The sequence below is a fragment of the Anguilla rostrata genome, chromosome 4, assembly GCF_018555375.3.
Source record: "Anguilla rostrata isolate EN2019 chromosome 4, ASM1855537v3, whole genome shotgun sequence".
Taxonomy (NCBI): Eukaryota; Metazoa; Chordata; class Actinopteri; order Anguilliformes; family Anguillidae; genus Anguilla; species Anguilla rostrata.
In genome coordinates this window covers 2,051,162-2,077,639 of record NC_057936.1, presented here as the reverse complement: position 1 = coordinate 2,077,639, position 26,478 = coordinate 2,051,162, and the positions used below count along the sequence as shown (strand labels likewise).

The 26,478-nt window shown below is 48.0% G+C and overlaps 1 long non-coding RNA gene across 1 annotated transcript in view; it reads left to right on the top strand.

Moving 5' to 3' along the window:
- Positions 1 to 2,694: 2,694 nt before the first annotated feature.
- Positions 2,695 to 26,478, top strand: part of LOC135252195 (uncharacterized) — a 93,813-nt gene continuing 70,029 nt past the window's right edge. Inside the window, exon 1 of the long non-coding RNA XR_010329354.1 lies at positions 2,695 to 3,467. This is a non-coding gene — a long non-coding RNA (uncharacterized LOC135252195). The remainder of the gene's footprint in view (positions 3,468 to 26,478) is intronic.

Below are 26,478 nucleotides of genomic sequence, written 5' to 3'. Positions count from 1 at the left end.
CTCTTCAGGGTGTGCTTTTGCACTGTGTCTCATAAATCACCAGCCGCTTGATTAGGAAGCACTGTGGCTCTGTGCAAACACCATCTCACCTGTTAATTATTACGCTGTGCTAATTTAGCATACAGCATTAGTTTAAGTATTGGGGTGACAGTGTAACATACCAGGTAGAGGACTGGGCTCAGTTAGAGGTAGCGGTAGAGAACCCAATGTTGTAGGTTCGATTCCCAGGTAGGACACTGCCTCTATACGCTTCAGCAAAGGTGCATAATCTTTGGGTTATGCACCAAAGATTTGCTTCGGTGTATATCCCACTGTATGATTGGATACGCGAACATGCAAAAGTGTAAAAGTTGTCTAGACTGTAGGAGCGTCTGCTAAGTGCGAGTAATGTAATGTACTGTATGACTGAAATGAGAAATAACCTCAGCTAGTCACTGCAAACTGTACACAGGAATATAGGGCTGAAAGGAATAGACAACGTGGGTTTTATGACAGATTTACATAAATTTAGGTATAAATAAGTGGAATAAGGTGTGCAGGTTCTTTCAGGGTTCGGAAATAAGGTGTGTGGGTTCTTTTATGGCTCTGGAATAGGATATGTGGGTTCTTTCAGGGTTTGGAGATAAGGTGTGTGGGTTCTTTTATGGCTCTGGAATAGGATATGTGGGTTCTTTCAGGGTTTGGAGATAAGGTGTGTGGGTTCTTTTATGGCTCTGGAATAGGATATGTGGGTTCTTTCAGGGTTTGGAGATAAGGTGTGTGGGTTCTTTTATGGCTCTGGAATAGGATATGTGGGTTCTTTCAGGGTTTGGAGATAAGGTGTGTGTGTTCTTTTATGGCTCTGGAATAGGATATGTGGGCTCTTTTAGGGTTCAGGAGTAAGGTGTGTGGCTCTTTTAGGGTTCAGGGGTAAGGTGTGTGGGCTCTTTTAGGGTTCAGGAGTAAGGTGTGTGGGCTCTTTCAAGCACTGAAACACTCAGTTTGTTACTCTGGATAAGAGTGTCTGCCAAATGACTGTAATGCAACGTAATGTAATGCAATGCAGTATAATGTAGTGTAGTGTAATCCAACTCAAGCCACATCACCAGTCCTGCACAAGCAAGCAGCAGGACTGGTGATGTGGCTTGAGCTGAATGGGTTGGGTTCCAGCACGGTAACATGAGAAAAAACCTAACACTATATTCATGTTCCGATATATTTACATTTCCGATATATTCATGTTTAGCCAAATTATCTATCCTAATTAATGTACGGGATTAAAAGCAATGTAACGCACCTATATGCGTTAAATGCAGGGGGCTTCAGCTTCATACAGTAAACGTGGCCTTCTGAGGTAACTGCCCCATTTGCCCCCTACCCCCTCACTGCGCGCTCCATGCAGACAGCTCCGTGAGGAGCCCAGCGTGATTACAGACATTAGCCCCGATGGGGCGCATCTGTTCCGCCGCGCGTCGGCTCCTGCAGGAGCCCGTAAACGGCGGGTTCTGTGTCTCAGAGAGGCCCCTGCTGAACGCAGCGCCGCCGCTCTCTCCCAGCTGGGGCCAGCCCGCTGAACGCAGCGCTCGTTTTCAGCACTTACGTTCCCGCACTTTACCCTGCAGCGCGTCGGGGGGGGGGGCGTCTTTACCCTGCAGCGCGTCGGGGGGGGACGTCTGCGAGCACCCGGGCACGGGTGGCATTCAGAGGAGAAAGATTTTTTTTTTGCACGTTTATTATCTAATAATCAGCTGGGGAGGCGATGAACCCGATCTCCTGATTAACACAGGTAAATTAGGTCGGGCTGTGTCAAGCGCTGTACTTGTCTGACACGCATTTAACTCTTCAGATGCTGGCAATGTTTCACAAAACCCATGCAGGTCCCCGAGAAGATTCAGAGCAATGCGCCAACAAGCCAACGCTGAGCTGTTTTTTTTTTATGTGTGAATGTTGGGGAAAATAAATGTCTCTTTGCACTACCTGACCCAGGTGTGGTTACGTTAGCCAGGTGAAGGCTAACATTGTGGTTGTTTCCCTGACTGGTCCGTTGAAGCGACGGGAGTCTCGGGCTCGAACCGGCAGCCGCGGCTTTCTCCCGCGCTCACGGTTTGCGCGGTGCGGTGTGGAACGTGGTGACGTAGCGTTGTTTGAAAAGGGGGGGGTGGGGGTTGGGGGGGGGGGGGGGTGTTCAACGCTCCATTTGTTTCTCTCTCTCCCGCTGGAGCGCGCGGCTCTGTAATTATCTGCAGCTGAACACCAGAACAGCCCGAAATGCCCATCAGGCCACAGGGGCGGCATTTCAGCCCACGTCTCCTTCCTTTCTGTCCCGATAGAATGCAGTTTTTTGTGTGTGCGTGTGTGTGTGTGCGCCGCAAAATATGTGTTTCGTCGGGTTTGAACTGTTCTGCCGAGGAGGGGGGTCTCGAGAAGGCCAGTCGTGTGTGAATATCTTTGTTAAGTCTCCTCCCGTCTTGATTGTGGAAAATTGATCAAGCCCAAAGCAGAAGTTCAATACACAGTACCCTCGGCCCCATTGTCTAGGTGAATAGCACATGCTGAAGGCCACAGGCAGGTTGCTATTAATATGACAGCCCACTCCATATCCGACTATAATTTATAATGAAATACCTAATCTCCATTATTTTGATCCAGGCAGGCGATTCTTTGAAAGAAAGAGATGGGGGGAAAAGCTTTTCTTTGAGTTCCTCGTGGCAGTTGTATGAGAAATGGCAAACCAATAATTTTTGTCAAGAGTTCTTTTTTTTTTTTTTACCAGCTGAAATACTTGTGGATTGCCACAGTTTAAAAGCCAGAGATAAAGCACATTCAGGGTACTGAATGAAAACGCCATCTGGGGTTTTTTTTTTTTTTTCATTTTCTTTTTTCCTTCCTTTTTTCAAGTCTTGTAATCAAATTTCAGCAAAAAAAAAATCAAATGGGGGGTTTTCAATGAAAGTACCTTTTGTTGATCTGAAACGAGCAAGTAATTTACAAAATGCCCTTCCTTTGTGTGGGAGGCTAAAGGAAAAAAGAAATCAGTAGCTTTTAAAGCTAGGCCTTGCTGCGACTGGAAAGATAATGAAAGCCGTCTGTGTTGTGGGGTAGAGAGCGTTTGAAAGGCAGGCCGGACTCAGGGTTACAGCGCTGAAAAACCTGTGTGTTTGTTTTGTGAGCAGGACTAAGAGCTTCCAATCCACAGAGAAAAGATCTGAGAGGAAAAACATCGCGAAGACTGCCGACTCTGATAACCCTCTCGCTTAAAGTTTACCTGCTCTCCTCCGGAGAACACTTGGCGACAAAACGCGGCAAATAAATAAAAAAATAAATAAAAAAATAAATAAAAATAAAAAAACAACAAACAAAAAAAAGAGAAGCAGGAGCAGCAGAAGAGATCCGTTGGACTGAGGACTGCTTCCTTGCGTTGCAGGATGCGTGACGATCCCGTTCGTTCCATTGGTAGGTCCAGGACTACTACGGACTTCTCGGGAAAAGTGAGTTCCTCCTATTTCTGTCCTTGGGCACGTGCTGTGAGGGTGCGTCTACGTTGACGCCGCGGTGCTTTTTCGTTACACGGTTGAAGGTGGCGGCAATGTGGTGTTAAATGTAAAGTGGAGTAGGCTGCGTAAAGGGGGTCACAGAGACTCAACCGCTCAAAATAAAGGTGACTTAAAGTCAGGTGTTTTAAAGAGACTCGAGCGGGGGACCGACGCGCGCGGATGCTTACCAAATCCACTTGAGGGAATTAACCACCGCGCGCGTTAGCCCCTTCTGCGCAATTAGGAATATTTTGACTGCTGGATAAAGAGAATGAATTGATCATTGGCGCAGACAGCAGGGGGGAACTCGGTATCCGTTCCGCCGCTGTCAATGTTTTCCAGCAATTTATGGTAATGTCATATGCTAATGCCACGATGTGTGTCTGGACCCGAGCCTGTCTCCCAGTTATCAGAAGAAAAAGGTGTTGTAATTATATCAGTCTGTTCGTGCTAATATAGACAGTAAAAGTTACGGTGAACGAGGACCTCCTTAATTTACCTTCTACCAGTATGAGTACTTGCTGTCTTTAGGACAATTCCAAAAGTGGGCGGTGGTCAGTTTTTTTTTTTTTTTGCGCAGGTACAGTGTTCTTGTGCTTTCCACTGTGGAATATGGTTGTGGTTTGACCCAGGTGTTGCCCGTGCAGCGTCAGAACAGGGGCCAGTTTTGTCCCACCGAACTGGCATTTTCAGTGCTGTGGAAGTATTTAATTTGAATGGTTATTTTCTTTTGACGAAGCTGAACTATCTCTCTCTCTTTCTCTCTCTCTTTCACACACTCTCTCTCTCTGTAATGAGAAACAGCAGATGACTTACTTTTGAATTATTTGTGCAGAAAGACAAATAAATAAATAAAAAGTTGGTTACTGCATTCTTATTTTACTTTCTAATTTGGCCTCGGTGAAACAGTAGAGTGACCCTGCTGTTTTGCTGTGTATATTTAAATAACAAAAGACGTTCAGATAACAAAAGAAATGGAAAATATTGAAATGAATTGATTTTTCGCTTGGCACAATGAAATGTCAAAATTTGCACTGGAACAAAAACTTAGCAAAATCAATCTAAATCTCAATAGAATGTGTTAGCAAAGCTCTCTCTGGTGCCATCTAATGTCGAAGCAGGAAACTGCAGAGCCGCAGAGACGTCCCTTTCGGAATTAGACTGGACAGGCAAGGTGTAATAAGTACGGTCTCAAGTACCACCTCAGCATTGTGTGGTTTATACAAGAATTTGGGTAGGATGTCGAAGAATCTGGCTTCCATTAATTTAAAAAAATGCATAATTCTCTTTTTACCTTTACAATATCCATTTTCATTATCTCCATGTCTTTTATAAAATGTCTGAATAATACCTTAGCTGTTCATTTATTTATGCCTTTAACTGAAATTAAGCAGCTATATCTATCAGAATTTTAATTAATTTGTGTGGGAATTGTAATGAATAGGAAGAAAGGTTTCTTAGTATATTTGTGTACCTGATTATATATATTCAGGTATAATTTGTGATGTACTTTTATGTGTGTGTGTTTGTGTTCAGGTATAATTTTCGGTGTACTTGTGTACATGTATTCAGGTATACCTTTTGGTATACCCAATGCTTTCCTACAAAACTCTCCACATTATTATGCTGGGAAAGGCATAAACCTTCTTTGATACATCCATTACTTTGACCTGTCAAAATAAAATTCTGGAGGTGACTGTAAATGTTTAATTTTATACTCCTTGGTTGCTGAGGAGGGAGTTATTTTTAAAAAAATAATTTGGTTCCTCTATATGGTTTGTGGGTTAAAGCTTTAAGTTATGTCAGCGTTCCTGCAAGAAACAAGTGAACAGGAAATGAGTAAATAAATAAGATAGTAAATAAATAAATATTATTTTAATATGAGTTGTATCTCACATGTCCATAAGCGGGTAAGCAAGGGAGATTCCTGATGAAGGCCAGCTGTGTGCAGGAGTGGGCTGGGGGGGGGGGGGAGCTGGATCAGAATTACTTAATGGAGTGTTAAAGTGAGGGGGCGGGGCCCACTCTGAATCGGGCCAGCCCTGACCGCCAATTAGAGCCCATTGAGCTGAGGCCTGTCAGGCGCTGATGATAGCCCCTTCCACACCAGCGCGCAGGCCACTGTCATTACCGCCAGCGGTAGCCCCACCCACCCGGCCCATCACGCAACCCCTATACCACCCAACCCCACCCCATTCACACCCAACCCACCCATACACACCCTAACCCCACCCCCATACACCAACCCAAACCCCCCCCCCCATACACACCCTAACCCCCACCCCCATACACACCCAAACCCCCACCCCCATACACCACCCACCTCAACACACCAAACCCCCCCATACACACCCTAACCCCACCCCCATACACACCCAAACCCCCACCCCCATACACACCCAACCCCCACCCCCATACACACCCAAACCCCCACCCCATACACACCCTAAACCCCACCTCCATACACACCCAAACCCCCACCCCATACACACCCTAACCCCACCCCCATACACACCAAACCCCACCCCCATACACACCCAAACCCCCACCCCCATACACACCCTAACCAACACCCCCATACACGCCCAAAACCCCACCCCCATACACACCCAAACCCCACCCCATACACACCCTAACCCCCACCCCCATACACACCCAACCCCCACCCCATACACACCCTAACCCCCACCCCATACACACCCAAACCCCACACACCCCAACTACCCACCCCAACAACACCAAATCCCCACCCCCATACACACCCAAACCCCCACCCATTCACATGGTATTAGTGTTGTGTATGTTTTGGCGCGTGTGTGTGTGTGCATATGCGTGTGTGGGTGTGTGTGTGTGCGCGTGTGAGTGCATGTGTGCATATACAAGAGTGTGCATGTGTGTGCATGTGTATGCGTATGTGCTGTCTGTGTATTAGAGTGTGCTTGCGTGTGTGAATGTGTGTGTGGGTATGAGAGTGTGCATGCGTGTGTGTGTGTGTGTGCATGTGTGTGTGTGTGTGTGTGTGTGTGCACATGCTGCATGTGCCTCTGCCCCCTGGCATTAATGTGGTATACAGTTTTGGCCCATGCAGTACAAAAGGACTGGCATGCAGGGATGTGGCCTGTTTTTGCTACAAAATACAAAATACCTCAAAAATACACACATTGATAAAATGCAATTAAAATGGTGGAAGTGTCAGCTTCTTTGCAGGTGGCACAGATGTATAAATCCAGGTTGGCTGCTTTGCAGGTGGTGACCCATATTACAGATTAAATACATAAATGCAGGTGCATATTTCACATGCACGCATTTGAAGAGCTACCCATCCCTGAGGTCAGCTCTCCCCAGAGGAGCTCATGTCCCCCTCGCGTCACCAGCAGAAGTGCTTTCTTCGCCTGTCTGGAGGTTCCCCCGGCCCGTGTCCGTTTTAAAACAAGGAAAAACGGCTCTGCGGTTCGTTCTGAGCCAAGCCAGCCGAAGACTCGCTTCACGCCGCGCGTGTTGGCGTGAGCGTGAGTTACACGCGCAGGGAAACGTCAGAAGCAGAGTTCACCTGAAAGTTCACCTGCGCGCTTCAGTGCATTTTGGTGCCGCAGATTGCGGCGTGGCGCCCGGTGGCTCGCGCTTACGCAGGAAGTCTAATCTGATACCACCTGGGCTGCTTAGCAGCGCTGCGTCCGATCCCTGAGCGCCCTCCCGCTTAAAGGCAGGAAATTAAAACGGTTTCCGCGCAAACCCCCGGCAAAGCAGGACTAACCTGATCTAAGTCAGCGGCCCCCCTCTCGCACCTGAAAAGCCGCAATTAATATGGGCGAAGTCCCCCCCCCCGGGCCGGCCCCGCCCGAATTTCAGAATGTAAATTTAGGGTCTTAGGCAGATATTACAGGGTGTCCGGAAGACAGTGGAGAATTAAGCGCTCAATCTCGGTTTCGCAGCAGGCCGCCGCTCTAAGCGTGCCGGTTTCCGTTGCAGAGACAGGGGAGGAGCGGCGGAGATAAGCGGGAGCTGGGGAAAGGTGTTCCGGTCTGGACCAGATCTGCGGAAGAGCTCTTCTCATTGTACGCTAATTCCCGCTGTTTGACTCGGGTTGCGATGGCCAGGCTGACCTTGTTCTGGCCCACGTGCAGATTCATTCTGTCGTGTTCGGTAAAGACCTGTAGGTTAGACTTAGTTGAGTAAAAGCCTTTCCTTTAAGTCTTATATTCTCTGCTTGTTTTGGCTGCCAGTCGGTAGTGGTTTTCACAAGTTCAAATCTGTGGCACAAAAATATGACTTTCATATGAATTCCACGTTCTGGCATTATCCATTGCAGGCAATACTCATTGGTACGAAAGAAAAGCGGTTTGTTGTGATGAACAGTACGTTTCAAATTGTATTATGCTACATGGTTTTATCAAATGAAATTTTGGCCTCTTCGTGTTTTGCGATGGGACTGCACTGGCAAAAAGCGGCGACACGTGCAGTCCGTAATTGGCGGGTTGGAGGGGGCTTATTATACAGGGGGCTTTTAAAGAATCTTTTGTCCACAGAGGCGCTGTGTTTCCCCATGTGGTCCTCGAAGAGAACACCATACTGTGCTTGAAACAATTTCTACGTCTGCTGGGACTGTGGCCTTGTGCGTTACAATCGCCAGACAACACACACACACACACACACACACACACACAATATATTTTTTTTAAATGTTGCGGTACATGAACCAGTACAATACCACGGCTGTTCAGCTGTAACGGTCCGTAAACCTTTATACGTAAAAGCAGTCACAATTGAATACGAGAAGAGGGGAAACTGCGCCGGGTCGTTCGAATTGAGGTTGTCGGTTTTTTTTAACGCTGATTATCTTAAAACCTCGTGCCCAGAACGTGCAGAAGTGGAGGGCTCCGCTTCGCTGCGGCCACTTTCTTTGCGGAGGGATGAAATTATTTAGATTGCTTTCTTTTATAATCAACCTTAGAATCACCTCAACGTGAGAGAAAAAAATCAAAGTAGATCCACAAATCACAGTAATGATTAGAAAATGGCGTTGGATTTCTAAAGCAATTTTAGCGCAGCATACACTTAAACGCATTTGCTGTGTGTCGACGTGACGTTCAGCACTTTGTAAATTCGATGTCTTGTCAGCAACCCTCTCCAAACCACTCTTCCTTTATTTTTTTTTTAGGACTGTGAACGATGTATTTCCACTGTAATATCATTACGCACGTCACACTCGTATAGCTATTTTCGCCAGTATTTTAGGTTTTACCACAAAGGAAATGTACCGCTTATTTTAAAATAAAAAAAAGAACTAGCAGAGCTGGCTAATGAGTTCAGTTAGTGTGAGACTACGTCAGTGTGTGGCACGTTTCGCTTGCTGGAGCGATGATGGCGGGATGTTCGGCGGCCCGGAAGGGCGAGTAGTTTGGGTGATGAAGCTGGCCGAGTGGGAGTGGGGGTGGGGTGGGGTGGGGTGGGGGGATGGGTTAGGGAGGCACCGCGGCTCCGTCGGCTTGCCCTCCAGTGAGAATAAATCCCCCGCGGTTTTAATCACGTTCCCTCGCGGCTCGCGCAGAGCTGATCAGTACAGGTGGTCAGAGGAGGGGATTGGAACTTTGGGAGTATCCAACGCGAGGCCACTTATCTTTCAAATGCAAAAAAAAAGCATTATACAGCTGTCGGGTACGGGAGTCATTACAGCCTCATAACCTCTAGCCCCTTTAAACACCTTTTATTTACATTTCGCCTTTACTGACAGTGTTTTCCCCCCCTTCTTCTTCCACGCGCTACCATTTCAAAACAGAAAGCGCACTTTCATGCATATGGCGCCAAATGTGCGCTTGATATGCCACCCCTTCATTTTAAATACTGTTTAATGTTGTAAGGTCGCGGGCTCTTTGCATGCTGCATGGCATGATTGACTAACATCACGCTGAAAGCTGTTATTTTGACAAACCTTGGATGGATTGAGAGGCCGCGCGCTGCAGACGGCTCCAAGCGGGGAAGGCATCACTCACCGATAATTGGATGCTTTTGCTTGTCTTGTAACGTTCAGGAGGATTTTTCGCTCTCTCTCCCTCTCCCTTGCTCTCTCTCACTCACTCACTCACTCTCTGAAAGAGGTTCCGTTGCCAAACCATTAAGAGGTACCACACTGAGAAGGGAAAAGCAAAGGAAATTTGTCAGAAATGTCTGATATCTGATAAACACAAGCAGAAGTCAATTTATTGCCCCAATCTTTAAATAATAGTGCTGATTACGCGGCTGCTAACTTCAAACGCTATAATTGTCTGTCATAAATCTTAGTCGCTCGTGACAGGGGCACAATAAGAGAGGCCATCTGTGTGAGGGAAAGTGACTTTGATAAATATCAGCTCCGCTGAAACGTACTTGGACGCGTATCAATATTTTCGAGGGCCTTTCTCGCTGGTTCCTGAAATGTGAATTTGCCATTAGTCGGTATTGATTTCGCCACCCTTTCTAAACCTACCGACGGCGGACCCAGGCTGAGTTGAATAGCCGTCCCCATTCTCTGTCTCGCGCGCCTCTCGCGCACAGATGCAGGTCTAAGTGGGGAAGAACAATCGCGAGGATTTTTTTCTTCTGCCAAGCGCAGCGTCTGAAAGCAGTCTGCGGAATTCAATATGCCAACGGGCTTCTTAATGAAGCTTTCTGAAAATGGCGCACCCTCTGCATTCCACGCAATATTTCCCGCTGAACATGAAATATTATTTCTGGTTTTATTTATTTATATACAGACCCCCTTATCGAGAGTGACTTACAAGATCATTAGAAATCAGCAAGGAATGTTGTTAATGTTTTATAGTTCCTTCTCGAAAGCACGCTCTTTACTGTTTTGCAGGCTAAAGTGCAATTATGAGTTTTTTGTTTTCATTTATTTATGAATTCATTTATTTTCATTTTTGGCGGGGGGAGAGAAAGAGTTCAGCGCGCGCTTACTATTGCCAGTCGGGAAAAGTACCCGCACTATGAAGAGGAAAGGCAGCACGCGCATTTTATTTTTAGGGGGTGGGGTGCATTTATTAATGTACACGAGTCATTAATGGGGTCATGCCCTGTCTTTCCTTTCCTATTTGTATATCTTCCATATAAAATCATAAGGTGGGTGGAAGGGTCATTTAAAATGCCTGAACTTGAGGCATATTGGTCATCTTTCCGTCATAACAATAAAAGAAAAAAAAGCGCACAATCCAAAACTGATGTGAATTATGATGGCACTGTTTGTGTTGATTTGCTGATGCTTTGTCATCAGTAAACACAAAGACCCTTCGGGGTCTTGGAGTAGGCTAGGCCTATTCGCATTCCTTTTTTTGTACTGTATTTTTTTTCGTTCCATGTAAACACGTAACGATGACAAATTATTATGCATAATAATGAACCAGGTACATAAGTGGACTGCGATTGAATATATATATATATTTTTTTAGGAATATACCCCACATGCAGGCAGGCGTGCGTTTACCCGCGTTGCTTAAAGTGCAATGTAGGCCTCTAACTCATGCTTAACGTTGTATCTGAGCAACTGCAAGTATGCAAAATTGCAAATGATTACGCAAACAAAAATACATAAAATGACGGAGGTTTATTAGCCCTGGAGTCTCTACCCCCCTTTCACCAACAGTCCATTTATCCGTCATAACTCCGGCAGGCCAACGCTCTCGCTTTGCCAGGTCGCTCCCGCCACCTCCGGAACAGCGGGTTTTTTGTTCGATTAACGTCAGGAATCTATCAGGACGCGATTGTAATGAAAGGCCTCTCTGATTGAGGCTAAACCGCCGTCGCGAGCCGGCGGATCGATCGGAATGGGGACGGAACGGCGGAGGAGTCCCGATCCCTCCTCTCTCTCTCTCTCTCTCTCTCTCTCTGCGAGTCAATTTTTCGAATGAACCCGTTGCCCTCTGTGGCCTTGGCTTCTACTCCGACTCGGGGGATGTGACTGACGGACCACAGAGGCTCCATTCAAGGCCGGCGGCACGGCAGCCGAACTCCACCGGCTCTTCCCGCGCCACAGTACACGCCGGCATTGTGCCGTGAGCAGGCAATTACCCGTCCTCCACCCCTGGCAGAAATCATTACCGCTAAAACCCCTTCCCACATTTACAGCCTGACAACAATTGCCATTGTAGTGTTCTCCCTAAACCTAACAGCCAGCTATGTTTTATACACATTTTTCAAATTCTGTGTGACGGGAAAATCTCCTTCCTCACTTTTCTGCACATAACAAGGACTTGAAGGCTACTTTAATTGTGATTTTTTAATTGGGATTTTTCGGACGTGATGCCGGCTTTGTTTTTTTTTTATTTTTGAATAGCTAAAATGTAGTGGATCTCTGGCTCGACGACTCTCTCTTTAGTGTGAGATTTTTCCCAAAACATTCTGGAGAGTGTGTAGCCTGGGATGAAGAGTGATTAATGAAGGGTAATTAGCTGCGAGAGAGATGAGAACGCTGCATGTTTGCTTGCTGGCAGCGCCCCCTACAGTACGATGCGGGAAGGAGAAGGCGCGAGCCATTGTCCCCAGTGCATTTGGCAGAGCCCGTGCTTAAATGTTGGCAGTACGGATCCGTTCTCATGTTTAAAAAAAGACGTTATCCGCATGTGGTTTCAAAGCTAAAGCTGTGCAGTATTTGTGGTTTCAGTCATTCGCGTGAATGTGAACAAACTACAATTAATAATAACAAAATAGACACCATCGCATTAGGCAATGCAAATGTGTTTTTCATAATAAAATAAGCGAAATGTGTCTATAAAATAAGAGTGCTGCTCTGCTGGGCATATAGACATGTCTTCTGGGAATTGTCTGTAAATCTACTCCACTGGTTCTATAAGATGGTATATATATATATATATAGGCAAAATGAACTTCAAACCTTCAGCTCCTGGCTGATTCTTGCATATGTGTAAGATTAAGTTAAGCACACATCAAAGAGAAGGTGTGCTGTGGCAGCAATGGGGGAATGTGTGGCTACGGTCCTGTCCCCAGACTGAGTGTGCGCAGCTGGGAGCGTTCCCGCGTCTCCAGGGCAGGTGGAGGTGTGGAGGACCCTGCATCGTACGGGCCTCAGTGGGGGCTCGAGGGGGGCGGGGGGGAATGGGATGGGTGCGCTGTTCCTGCTTCCTTCCTTCCTTCCTTCCTGCCGTTGGTTGCATAGGAAAAGGAGAGGATGTGTGGCAAAGGCTTTATTCAGATCAATTCTGTTGCGTCAGTGTGCTCCATTTCAATATATTATTCATTCAGTATATTCTGGGATTTCCGCGAGTCAACTGCATGCGAAATTGAGATTTCCACGCATCCACATCGGCCAATTCACTCCAGCTAGTCTGCGCGCTCGAAACGGCCAATTTCACACTTAAGACGTAACATTTGTATTTTTCCGACAATTACTGTAACGTATTATTTATGAAAAAGCAGTCTCGCCTCGTTTGACAGAGGGGAGAAAGAAGAGGGGAAAAAAAACCCTCACCAGTCTTTAATTCCGTGATCTTGTTGTACATATTTATGGCTTTCATGATAAATATTATCTGAACAATAACATAGAATCCACCTGGATACAGTCTCTCTCTTTGCACACTTCCTCAGGATAAGGTGAGCAATTATTCCAATAGATGGCATCAAAACATTAGGCTGCAGTGTGCTGTGATCAGCTGTAGTCTGTGGAGGCGGCTTGGGGCTCAAAACAAGCCTCTCCTAATGCAGACCCTCAATATTCACACCATACGACCCATTCAACAGCTACATGTGGCTTTACCTTTTATTCATAAAATGTGTTCATAAAAATACATTTTGTCCAGCTGTGTTTACTAATTGTCTCTGGTACAGAATGCGCTGATAATAATAAGATATTGCCATTGAAAGGGGAACTGTTGTTTTTGCACAAAAGTGGATTTTCCTTATTTTTTTAAAAAGATATCAAAGACTTACAAGATTAATTCTCCACCTATTTTAATGCGCTATCTGAAAGTTGTATTGATTTATCCCCTGTATGAACATCCTATAATGCTAATCCCATCTCGCAGAAAAGGAAATAATCATATGAAGAAACCAAAATATGGGTGAAAAAGGGCACTTGTTTCAGTGTGACAGGCCGCAAATTCAGCTTGTCTGCATTTCGACAAACATAATTACACACGCCTCGCCTCAAATCGCTCTCCCTCCAAACATCAGCGCCGTCTCAAAAAGGGGAAAAAATCTGTGAAGCCGATCGTTTGAGCAACTGTCGCAGCACAAAAAAAGGAATCATCCAAAAAGTGACACGTGCAAAGAGTCGGCAGAGAAAGAGGTGAATGTAGTGTGTGTGTGCGTGTGTGAGTCAATGTGTGTGTATGAGTGTGTGTGAGTGCAAGTGTGCGTGTGTGTGTTTGTGAGTGAGTGCATGTGTGTGTGAGTTTGTGTGAATAAGTGTGAGCATGTGTGAGTGTGTGTGCGTGCGTGCGTGCGTGCATGCTTGTGCGTGTGAGTGTGTATGTGTGTGTGAGTATGTGTGTGCACGTGTGTGAAAGTGTGTGTGTGTATGAGTGTGCTGACAGTCTCCCCCACCACCTCCCCCCAGTGCTCTCCTGTTTGGGGGGACAGTGCCGGTTTGCACCCCCGCCCCCCTTTAGTGCCTGAGCTGAAGCAGAGGGCCCACAGGCCGGGCCCCCGCAGGAGGACCACAGCAAGAGAGAGAGAGAGAGAGCGGCGGTAACGGCAAGATGCATGCGCCATTACCTCATCCCCCCCCCCCCCCCCCGTGCGCACTTACCCCGGCCCCCGCGCCATCACAGAGCAGCCCATTGTGCGCGAGAGGTCAGTCATTAGATTGGGTCAGTCAGGCCTAAATTCCTGTTGTGTGCGTCTTCTGCCGGAGATCAACTGGAGCAAGCAGTGACACACAGTAATAGAGTGTGAGGCTGGAGGGGACGGAGCAGAATTAATAACACATGAACCTCTAATAAAATAACACTGAGAAGCTCTGACCCCGATGCACATCACACGGGCAATTATTTAGCTTGTGCCCGTCACGCCAGTTTATGAAAATCACTTTGAGAGGCGCTAAAATCTGCATTTTTTTTTAGTTTGGAAAAATAAGGTGTAAATATCTCAGTTGAAGAATGATTTTAAAAATTCGTTTTGGAAGGACTATGAATGCATTCCCCCTGGTGTATGGCAAGGTTCAGAATTTACTGAGTTCTATAGATTTTTTTTTTTTTTTTTGCGGACTGATGTGGGGAAATGCAAAAAGAAAAACCTCAATCCCATATTAGTCTCCATATTGTGTGTGTGTGCGTGAATGTGTGTGTGTGTGCGCACTTGTGTGTGTGCGTGTGTGTGTTACAGGGGCTTGTAATATAGAACATGGTCATTCTGATGACGAATCTGGTCATTCTGGAACGTTGTTTGCGTTCGCTGGCCTGTTTTTCGCAAGGCGCAGTGAACGGTGTCTGACGTCGGGAGGAAGGAACAGAGGTCCTGTTGACTAACAGCGCTGGTCTGTGCCAGCAGTCGCTCGCAATTCCGATCATGTCCCGTTTGGCTTCGGAAGTTGGCTGGGAAAAGCAATAAGCTTTTGTTTACGGCTCAACCCAGAGGCCAAACATGCTAGACGGCAGCGCTCCCCTCTCTGTTCGCCGCAAAAAAAACAACTAATATTTCAAGGATCGGGGCACATCGGGAGGGTTTTTTTTGTTTTGTTTTTTTCCCCGCTTCTCCTTCTTCTCCCAAAGATGAAAATCTCTCCCTTTTTTAAAAGTTTTTTTTTAAAGACATGGCAACGTGTAATTAATCCCTGATAAACGTACATCCGGAAGGCCTGGTGTTTAAAAAAAAAAAAAAAGAAGAAGAAAAAAGAGAAGAAGACGAGTGGTTCTGGTGTGTGAAGCGGGTCGTGTGAGTCCCAAAGTCGCCCCAGGCCCCGTTCTTACCACAGCTTTATTCAACAATTACCCCTTGTCAGTATAATTAAATGATAATTTATAAAGTGTGAGAGGGCATTATGACGAAATGCAAATAGGTACTTATCATAGTAGTGAATAACCCTAATTTGCTCCAGCGCTGCTTTCCATGGCTTATCAGAGCTACTGGCTCTTTTAGAGCCCACCTCCGTATTCATTATATACAGAATCAGAATTTACTGCTTCTAACATGTCTGTTTGGAAACAGTTATTTTTCAAGATTTTATATGATGGATTGAGTGATTATAATTGCTTGATTTCTCTGAGACCACTCTGTCAGTTGTCAAAAAAAAAAAAAACAACAACTTTTAATCCTATGGATTTCTAAATGATAATATCTATCGAAATCCAGCAAATATTTATTTTCTTGTTCAGTATCAAAACACATAAGAATATATTTAATATGTGGCATATTAGTAATAATAATAATAATAATAATAATAATACAGCTCTTAAGCATTCCAGTGAACATTTTATGAAGAACATGAAATATATATATATATATATATATATATATATAATATATATATAATACACATGTATAATTTTAGTCTTTTTAATGTTCTTTTAAAATGTTTACTAGGATCCCTAAGAGGCAAAATATGAATTCCAGTGTAGCTGAAAATGGTGAGCTGCACATTGTGCCTGTGGACAGCCTACATACAGGTATGAAGTGCTGATAAAAAAGGACATCGTTGCTAAAAGACTGATTTGAAAGCACGAGTTTCGTTTATTCTCCCTGAAACCCGGAACTTTGCTTAGTAATCTTCAAATGTTATTAAGCATAATGGAAGCCATCATTCTACATCTGAAATTTTAGAACTTCCTTTAGAATTTGGTGCTACATGTAATTTTTAATATTGAAACACAAAAGACTTAACCATATTATCTTACGAAAGGGAGCCGGTGGAGGAGATGATTTGATTGAATAAAAGAAAATGGAAAAAAAGCCGCACCAAGCTTTTTAAGTTCAAGGATGTATTGATGGAAACCTATCATTTGAGGCAATTAAGTGTTCTTCCAGGAGGAAAATTGATTATAGACAAACCTGGACTCTGGAAAACGAGTGCTTTTATGTACTTAAACCTCAAACTAGATCACCTATCTGATTAATAATAAAATAAAATCTAATGCGCTGATAAATAAAAAAGACAAGTTTAGATTATGATCTCTTTCTACTGCGTTTAATCTCTGACTACAATAAGAAAAGAAAGCATATGTTCACGCACTTGTGGTGTTTTTTATTGTATGAATAATAGATGGCCTATTCTATCTAAAAATGAAATTTATATTTTATATTTTGTTTTGGTGACATTTGGTGGTATTTTTAATAAGATATTTGTATACAATATGCGACAGACAGCTTGTTATATAATCAAATACCATCTTTTCTGCTTTATATATTATTAAAAAAAGATATATGTAATATACATGTGCAAAAATTACTAAATAAATATGTTAATTATAGTTGTATATTCCAGCTCTAGGCACTGTATTTAGTATTTCTTAATATTTTACAAGTTCATTTTGTCCATTCGTTTTAATTCATACGAGAAAAATTAATAGATATTTCCCGGCTGATGAACCTCAGGTATCCATCATGTCACATTCGCTGTGAAATGTCGCAGATTGACTCTTCTTGGGCAGAAGATAATTGAAAGACTTCTTCTCTGTGTCAGCCTCTCTAGTGTGCTGTCCCTTAGGCACGTACATGTTTTAAATGCACTTCCGTTCTACTGCAATAAAAAATAAATAAAAACGAAAAAAAAAAATTTAATAAAATGAAAAATACGCCGAGGTTCTCGTCTGGCTACGGATAAATAAATAGCCTTACCCTGTGCCTGGCTTAGAGCTCCAGAGCAGCGCGCGCCAGAACACAAACGGTTAACTCCAGAGCCGGGCTCTCAGGCTCCTGCCAGAGATTGGCAGCGCGGTGACTTCAGAGCGCCGGGATCGGGGAGGACTGACAGCGCGCGGGCTCTCGAGCGCGCCAGCTTTTCAAGGCCATCCCGGGCTCTGTTCTCCCGCGAGGGGAACGCGGAGCTCTGTTTCTCCGCGAACGCGGAGGCGCTGCTGCTGCTGCTTCCATTGTGCCTCGCGACCGCGCGTTCCCAATTCGCTCTTCAAACACGAGCACAAAATGTACTGCGCTTTCTTAAAAAAAGAAACCATACATGCGAGTGTGCACGAGTCCTTCTCGTTCGCTACTAACGTTATTAATGTTGCGAATATTAATTCTTTTCGTTTGGCTGAGGAGGGTGGGATGCGGAGGGTCATGAAAAAGGAATGACTCGTCGACATACAGCAGGCCTACAACAGTAGGCCAGAGGAAATTCAGTTAGAAAAACTTCCTAAAATTGACGTGCTGTAACAAATTATCAAGCAAAATTTATTTAACAATGTTGTTGATTTATTGATTTAACATTAGGCATGCTGCCAAAAACAGCACTTTTTACTTCCCGTCTTGCAGTCCACTACACCTGCCAAAAAGTTGTCGATGCTGGTGTTGCATCTCATTTTGCACGTTTTGTTTTAAACCGCGCACCAGGCGAACTCTCCGGAAAGGTTCTGGTGCGCACACGTGCACGTTAGTGTGTTAAATTCTGACGCGCTCCTGCGTTAATCCTTCCTCTGGTGGCCTCGCGCTCTTCTGACGGGCACTCCGGATCACCGGGAATCAAACAGGACTGACATGTTTACACACGCTCCGCTTTCAGGCATGGTCAGGCCTGTAGGGGTTTTTATTTCAATTAGCCCTTGCTCTGAAACTCTGAATATACCACATCCCCCCCCCTCCCGCACGCTGCCCCCCCCCCACCCCCCTGATTATTCCATTGGGTCAGGGGTTGCGTACATGCTCCGCCCGCCCAAACATTCAGCGCAGACCCACGGCTTTTTTATTTAGCCTGTGGGTCTGGCGGGGGGGGGTGGGGGTGGGGTGTTCGAAAGCACTTCAGCGCGTCCCAGAGGCCTTTTCAGCATACGGTGGAGGGGGGGGGGGGGACAGGGGGCGGGGGCGGGGGTGGGTATCTGTTTCCGCAAATCAATCGCGGTCTTAACTGAACATCCTCCACCATCTGCTCGCGGTTTTACCGTCGGCTCTGTCAAATCCCCGCCTCAGGAGATCTGGCCTTCGCCGCCGCGGCATGGCGGCGTTGGCGGGGGCCGTGGCGGTGGGTCCCAGGCCGCCCCGCTCTGATTAATCGGTGGATCTGCTCCCCGCCGCCGGGCCGTCACTGGGCCCCCGACGCTACGCTACGCTACGTTCGGCGAGGCCGAGAGAACGCGCCGGAAATCTCACGTCTTCATCGGCGCGGTTAGCGACGGCGCGCTCTCCTTCGCTCTTTCCCCTCCTCCCCTCCTTCCTGCGCTTTTATTCGTTCCTCCGCGCCTCTCGGCTCCTTCCTGTCCCATCAGCCTCTCCCCCAAATCCCCCCCTCCCCCCCCCGTAATTACATTAAAAGTCAGACAACAATCCGGTTTTTACCTCTCTAACCAGGGCCTTCTCTTTTCTCCCCCGTTTCATGGAGGAGTGGAGCCCTGAAAACAAACTGACGTGGGAGATTTCAGGCTCCTGAGCGGAGAGACGCTCGGCGCATTTTCCGCCGCTACGAGCCATTAGCTGTGGCGGCCTCGGAGGAGCAGAGCCGCACGGCGGATCGGCCGTGCGGGAGCTCATCTCCCCCCCCCCGACGGCTCCGCGCTTTAAAGGCAATTAAAAACTCTGCCAGGGCGGATCTGCCACGGGCCGGGGTGATCGAGACCCCGCGTCTCCTTTTCCTGGGAAAGAAGTAAAAAAATTTTAAAATGAAACAGACGTGGATAAACGGCGGGTCGCGCGGTGGCACGGCGCGCCCGATGTACAGCCCGCGGGTTTATTAGCGACGAAACCCTCGAAATTTCTGCTCCTTTGTGTTTGTGTACTTTATTATCTCTTCCCACAATGCCGCTGCTCCGGCGGAGCTCAACCTTGGGGAATAAATTAGCGGTATGAAAGGGCCCCGCGCCCGTTTCGGGGGTGTCATCCACCCAGTCAAGGTCAGAACCCCCCTTTAGCATTTTAATTCCGCGTGGCGCAAATATGTAAACATTTGCAGAAGCCAATGTGCAGAGGTGCTGCAACTCCCCTCCACCCACCGCACCCACCAACCCCTCCCCATCCCCAACCCCACCCACCCCCCAATCCCCCACCACCACCTCACCCACCGCAACCCCCCCAACTCCCCTCCACTCACCTCACCCACCTCACCCACCGCAACCCCCCAATCCCCCCACCCACCCACCCACCGCAACCCCCCCAACTCCCCTCCACCCACCTCACCCACGCAACCCCCCAATCCCCCCACCCACCTCACCCACCGCAACCCCCCCCACCAATCCCCCCACCCACCCACCCACTCAACCCCCCAACTCCCCCCACCCACCTCACCCACTGCAACCCCCCCCAATTCCCCCACCCCACCCACCACAACCCCCCAAGTCTCCCCCCACCCACCTCACCCACCACAACCCGCAACCCCCCCCCATCCCCCCACCCCCCCCCCCACCCCTAAAAAAAGAGAGCTAGCGCGCGGATCGAGGGGGCTAATAGGGTTAATTGTCATGTAAAGCGTGCGCGAGCTGACTGTGGCCCCCGCTCCCCGCGGCCCCCCGCTCCCCGCCTGGCGGTATTGTCTCCGCGCGCGCGGCTCAGCCCAGATGGCATTTTCCAGCGGGCTGTGACCCGCGAGGTTCCGCCGCAGCCCGAGAACAAGGTGCATCTCCTCCGACTAATTAATTTACCATTATAGCACCTGTTTGAGAACAGATAGGGCCGGGGCAGGAGCGGGTCCCCCCGCGCGGCGCGGGGCTGGCGGGGTAAATGCAGCCCAGCTGACTGTATTAAGCCCACGCTTTGATCATCCAAAGGCGGTAAAATGGAAATATGTTTTTTTTTTTTTTTTCCCTTCTGCGGGGCTGGGGGCTCCCGGAGAAGGACCCGGCGCGAAGGGGGAGGGGGGGCGGGGGGGGGTACGCAGCGATTACTCCCGACCGCGGGGTATCCGGCGCTTTAAGCACTTTCCGACGCCCGTCCCGCGGCTGTTCCGCGCTCGGGGAGGGGTGCTATGGTACCCCTGTTCCTCTGTCCTCGATCCCCCCTGCCCTGTTTCAGAGGGGGCATAAGCTCCGTGCTTAAATAAATCTAAATATACACATATATTAATACACTGTCACATGGATTTAAAGCCTCCTAATTCACAGGAGGTTTTAAAAAAAAAAAATCTATTTATTATTGTTATTTATGTTTTTATTTTTGAGTTATTTTGAGCAGGAACATTAGTCCGTGCCTGTCCTGTGTTTCTCAGACCTGTGTCACTGCCTCATCTTCCACTGGTGGCTTCTCTCAGGTCTCCAGCTAGTCCAAGTACAGTAGCAATATTTGGGCAAGTAGCAGACTGGCTGCTGACAGTGGAATTGGGGGATGGGAGGGGGTGGTTGAGGGGGGGTTTGGGGGGGGGGGGTGAAGCATCAGTGATGAATAATAAGGGGTGAAACGGGAGCCCTGCTGTAGACACTTGCAGGCTGTAAATGGATTTAGGATATGCTAATCTCAGCCTCCCTTTCTCTTCATTTACACCCCAGTGCCCTGGGCGGATTAACCGCATTTATCAGCCATGAAACACCACAAAACAGCCCCGCGTGTAAAATGCACGTCGACATCCAGCGGGCGCGCAGATACCGTCGGGCCGGGCGGAAAGGAGGCGCTTATTAATGTTTGTGCCGGGGGGAGGGGGGGGGGGTGGGGGGGGGGCCCGGGGGATGCGTGGCGCTTTTTTCGAACGCAGGAAGCCCGCCGTCGGGAGCGCCACCTGAGCGGCGGGATTTCGGGGGCCGCGGCCGAGCACAGGTGCGCCTTCGCCGCGCGCGTTTGCGTTTACCTCCGTTCCGTCCAGCCGGTCGGTTCGCCGATGGTGACGCTAATCGCTAATCGCTAATCGCTAATCCCCTTTCAGTCCCAATCAGCGCACGCGAGCCGGAAGCGCTGCGCCAAACCCCGCAGAACAGGAGACGGGTGTGTGTGTGCGGCCTGTTAGGCACGCAGACACACACGCACACACACACACACACACACACCGCACACATGCACACTCACGCACACACGCGCACACGCACACACGCGTGCACACGCACACTCACGCACGCGCACGCAAGCACGCACACACGCACACACACACGCACATACACACACACACACACACACACGCACACACACACACACATACACACACACAGTGCAAATGTTTGCACAGCGGTGCGATACGCCATTATCTGAGCGTCTGTGTCAGCTCTGACGCCCAGTCCGGAATTTAATTTCCCTCAATATCAGGCAAACAATCTCCCCCCCCCCTCCACCCCCCCACCCCATTTAATTAATTCATTTTTGTGTGACCCAGAAATTGGAGCTGATTTAGCGGACGCGCTGTTTCACGCGGTAATGAGGCCTCCTCTGCCGTAATGGCCGTCGGTCTGTCACGCTTTCTCCTGAACTTTTAAAACACCACCAACTCCTCCCCACCCAGACTCGTCTTCCTCTCACCTTCTTTTCCCGCTAAAATGTTTGTGAGCAGATCTTGTATCTGTTATTCATGTCCAAGACACGGTAAAAAAAAGAAAAAAGAAAAGGAAAAAGAAAAAAAAAATCCTTTGAAGATGATAGCATCTCCTGTGCTTTTTAAGCAGAAATCCATCCATATTTCGCCGGTAAATTAGAAACCTAATGGTTGTTCAAAGGTAATGCTGCCGTCTTTTAAAGCAGTGGATTAAAGTGGCCCTAAAAGGCCAGCTTTAATACGAGTCGTATTCCTGTGGTATTAATGACATGATCCTCTCATGCTGAAATCTCTACCTGTACAGAGGAAAAAAAACTGATCGACTCCCATTGATAAACTTGCGCTGCTCTCCACGCTTCCCTTCCCTATCAGATTCTCACAGCTGTGTGGCGCAGGCCTCCATGATTCACTGAACGAGACGAACCCTTCTGACAAATGGGGGACAAGCAAACAGGTGTGTGTCTCGTACACCTGGCCTTCGATCTGACTGCAGAAGGACTAATGTTCTCAATGAACCGCTCGATAACGACTGTACCAGAGTCGTTATCAGTAAACCATGACATAAGCATGTCCCATAAATATGAAATATGTCCGTCTCATGAATGGTCATATTTCCTGAGGCTGAAGGTCATATTCAATCTGCAACAGGATTTCCAGGGTATATTTTGCGCAGACATACAGGTAGATATGTTGACAAGTACATGATTGATGTGTGTGTTGTGTATCTGTCTGTTTGTGTATGAATTTGTATCGACTGTGATTGAAAGTGGAAAGTGCCTGTGTGTATATATCAGTCACTAATTAGCAGTCACAAATGATCTACACACACACAAATGCAAATGTGTATATTTGTGTGTATGCAAATTCTGATTTGTCAGTAAACAGGCATGTAGATCAGTATGCAGCCGGAGATTAATTTATTATTATTATTTAACTGATAAAATGAGGAAGCCCGGCGGCGGCAGCTGTGGAATAGAGCGTGCGATGGCGGTGTGGCGGGTTGCCCCGGGCGGGCGGAAGCTCCGTGTTTACCCGTTAGCGACGAGCGGCTCGCTCCATTCTCCCGCGACACGCGAGCTAACTCCGCGCGAAGGCGCGGCCCAACACCCGGCGCGGCCGCCATTGTGTCCGCCTGTTTGGCGAGATTAATTGGTGTTTGCAGAGGACCGTTCGGGGCCATATAATCCCGGCCTGCTTATCAGAGGATCTGCAATATGGGCCGCGATCGGCCCCAACTGCCTCAGGGTCTGTTTGCCCTTCTGCGCGCGGGGGCCTGCCAGGGTTTGTTGACTTAAGCGGCCGTGGCTCGCCGATGACAATGAGGAGGAAGTGGCTAGCGTAGCACGTAGCGTGTAGCGTAGCGTGGTGCTCGGGGTGCTGTGTGCCCAAAGGGCCAAATGGTGCAGGTCTGCTAGCATAGCACATAGCATGTAGCGTAGTGTGGTGCTCTGTGTGCTGTGTGCCCAATGATGCGGGGTCTGCTAGCGTAGCACATAGCATGTAGCGTAGCAAGGTGCTTATTGTGCTGTGTGCCCAAAGGGACCAATGGTGCTGGGTCTGCTAGCGTAGCGCATTGCATGTAGCACATAGCGCGGTGCTCAGTGTGCTGTGTGCCCAAAGGGACCAATGGTGCTGGGTCTGCTAGCGTAGCGCATAGCATGTAGCATGTAGCACGGTGCTCAGTGTGCTGTGTGCCCAAAGGGCCCAATGGTGCTGGGCCTGCTAGTGTAGCACATAGCACGTAGCGCGTAGCGGTACTCGGTGTGCTGTGTGCCCTATGGGCCCAACGTTGCGGGGTCTGCGTTTGCACACTTCCTGATTTGGTGCAGAGGGAAAGACTATTAAGGCTTGTTTCTGAGCACTCTCTATCTCACCTGCTGGATGGGAGAAGCACCCTTATGTGTCTTAACACCCCCCCCCCACCACCACCACCAATTCCTCCCCCTCTTTTTAAAATCAATATGAGGCTGGCACGGCAGTGATTATCGTCTAAAGGTTTCTTGTCTTACCTAGTGGCGAACAATGGGCTCCCAGTGAATGGTGGGTATTCACGTGGTCAGGCTTTCATAGTGTTCCTGGGTGATACGGTGGCGGGGTGGGGGGGGGGGGCAGGGGGAGTGGGGGGGAATCTCCAGCTCACTCCCTCAGAGTCTGAGACACACAGAAATGATGCATCTGCAGCACTGTCTGGATAATGAGCGGTTCCTAGGCTTAATCTGCCACTGCAGACGAGTACTGTAACCTGAATGACTGAGACCGTGTGTGTGTGTGTGTGTGTGTGTGCGAGGGTGTGTGTATGTCTGTGTGTGTGTGTGTGTGTGTGTGTGCGTGTGTGTAAGTGGGTGTCTGTGTGTGTCCTTTTCGGTGTATGTGCACCTGTGTGTGTGTGTGTGTGCATGCATGTGTGTGCCTGTGTGTGCATGTCTGAGTGTGAATATTTTTTGGAAGTCAATAAACATAACTAACTGTGTGTGTCTGTCTGTGTGTGTGTGTGTGTGCATGTGTGTGTCTGTGTGTGTGTGTGTGTGTGCGTGCGCGTGAGGGTGTGTGCATGTGTGATTGTGCGTGTGTGTGTGCATGTGTGTCTGTGTGTGTGTGTGCATGTCTGTGTGTGCGTGTGTGTTGATGGGGGATTATGAATAATAAGAGAATTTCTGCACCAAATAAAGAATTTAATTTCTTTTACGCTCCAGCAAAGATAATTGTGTTCCTGATATATATACGGAATGGGTGCTTTTTTTTTTTTTTTTTTTGGAGTCCCACAAAACGCGTCTGTGGATGTTGTCACTGAAATTGAACCATCAGGGCAGATGTTTGGCTTAATTAGGAGTCTGAACCCTGTGACTTTAGCAGTGGTCGGCCGTCCTCTCGCGGGGTGAAGCAGAGCGAAGTGTTTCATTTCTGGTAAATATCGCGTTCTGTGTTGCAAATGGAAACCCTGTGCTGATTGTGTAAGTGCATGGCATCAGCAGGTCAGAACCAGCGTCTGAAGATGGTTCTGCCGTACGCTTCTGCCCAGAAGGGAAGGACGGAAGGTGATGGGCTTTCTGCTTGTGAAAATGTGGACGTGGGGGTTAGGGGTGAAGGAGATTTTCACTGAAGGCATTGAATAACACCCACCCCCATACCTCCCCCCCACCCCCACCCCACCCCCCCACTCCTCTGCACTGCAAATCATGACGGATAATGACCACAGTATCAGTGTGGCTAATTTTCAGGGCCTTTTAAACAGTTAAACCGTATTTACTCCTCCAGCGAAATTATTTAAACATTTGTGTCTTATTGCATAAAGGAGATTAAGGCCGAAAGTCTCAACCGCTGCTCGGGAAACCATTAAAGTGCTTTGGCTAATTGAACAAGTGCCGGGTCGTTTTATGCGGGGTGTGTTTTACCACAATATCCTCAGCTTGGCAGTGTTTACATACAGTAATAACAAGTGCCGCCATTCAGGGACCGGCCGAAATTCACAGGCACTTCGGATTTGTCCTAATCTGCTTTCCCCCGGTCCGCGTTTCTGTGGAAAACACAAGATTCCCTTCCTCTGTAATTGCCTCCTTTAATTCTGCGGCGCCCCCACCAAGCCAAGATTGGAAATATCCAGATTTGGGGGTCATCTTGGGATTCAGACTGCTAAAGATTTGGGGGAGACTGAGATTTTTATTACATGGGAACTTGAGTCACAAAGAAATTGTTTGAAAGTAAAATGGAGTGGCCTGCACAGCCACGATAAAAAGTAAGAAATTAAACGTCTCATTTTTTTTTCTCGCCCGGCTTGTGCCGGTGCAGGAATTCTGTGGGCATTTCCGACGGAGCGCTGACAGCTCAGAGCTTTGCTGTCCACTGCGCATTGTGCGGAAATGCTGTTGGGGTGGGGGTGGGGGTGGGGGAGGGGGTGCTTTTATTCCCGCCATAGTTTACGGCCTCCCAGAACGCGACGCTTAGCCGTGTCGCCAAAGCTCGCGTCGTGAGCAGCGGTTAATGTGCGCTTGCAAATCACGTCGGGGAAAAAAAAAGCGCCCGTCGCCTTCTTCAACGCAGCCGCCGAAAGCAAGCGTCGGTTCTTTACCCTAAAAACATTTACCTCCAGGAGACTCCCCCCCCCGCCCCCCCCTCCCCCGCCGTACCTGTTCTTGCAAAGAAAAGCCAGGAAAGAATACCTGAATAAATGAGCCCGTTTGAGGAGCGCGAGAGGGGCGCCAGCCGTACCTCCACTTAGCGGCGACACGCGTAGCTTCCGCGGCGCTGCGGTCCCTCTCCTCCGCCGCCGATGACGGAAACAGCGTTTAGGTCTGCGCGCTGGCATGCGGCAGGACCGCACTTTCCCGCGGCTTTCCATAAAAGCATAATCTTGCGCTGAAGTGGTCGGAAAATGGTCTGATTTTCTTTTTAATTCACCATCTCACTTTCATGCAGGCCGGGATCCAACTCCCCCCCCCCCCCCTTCTCCCCTCC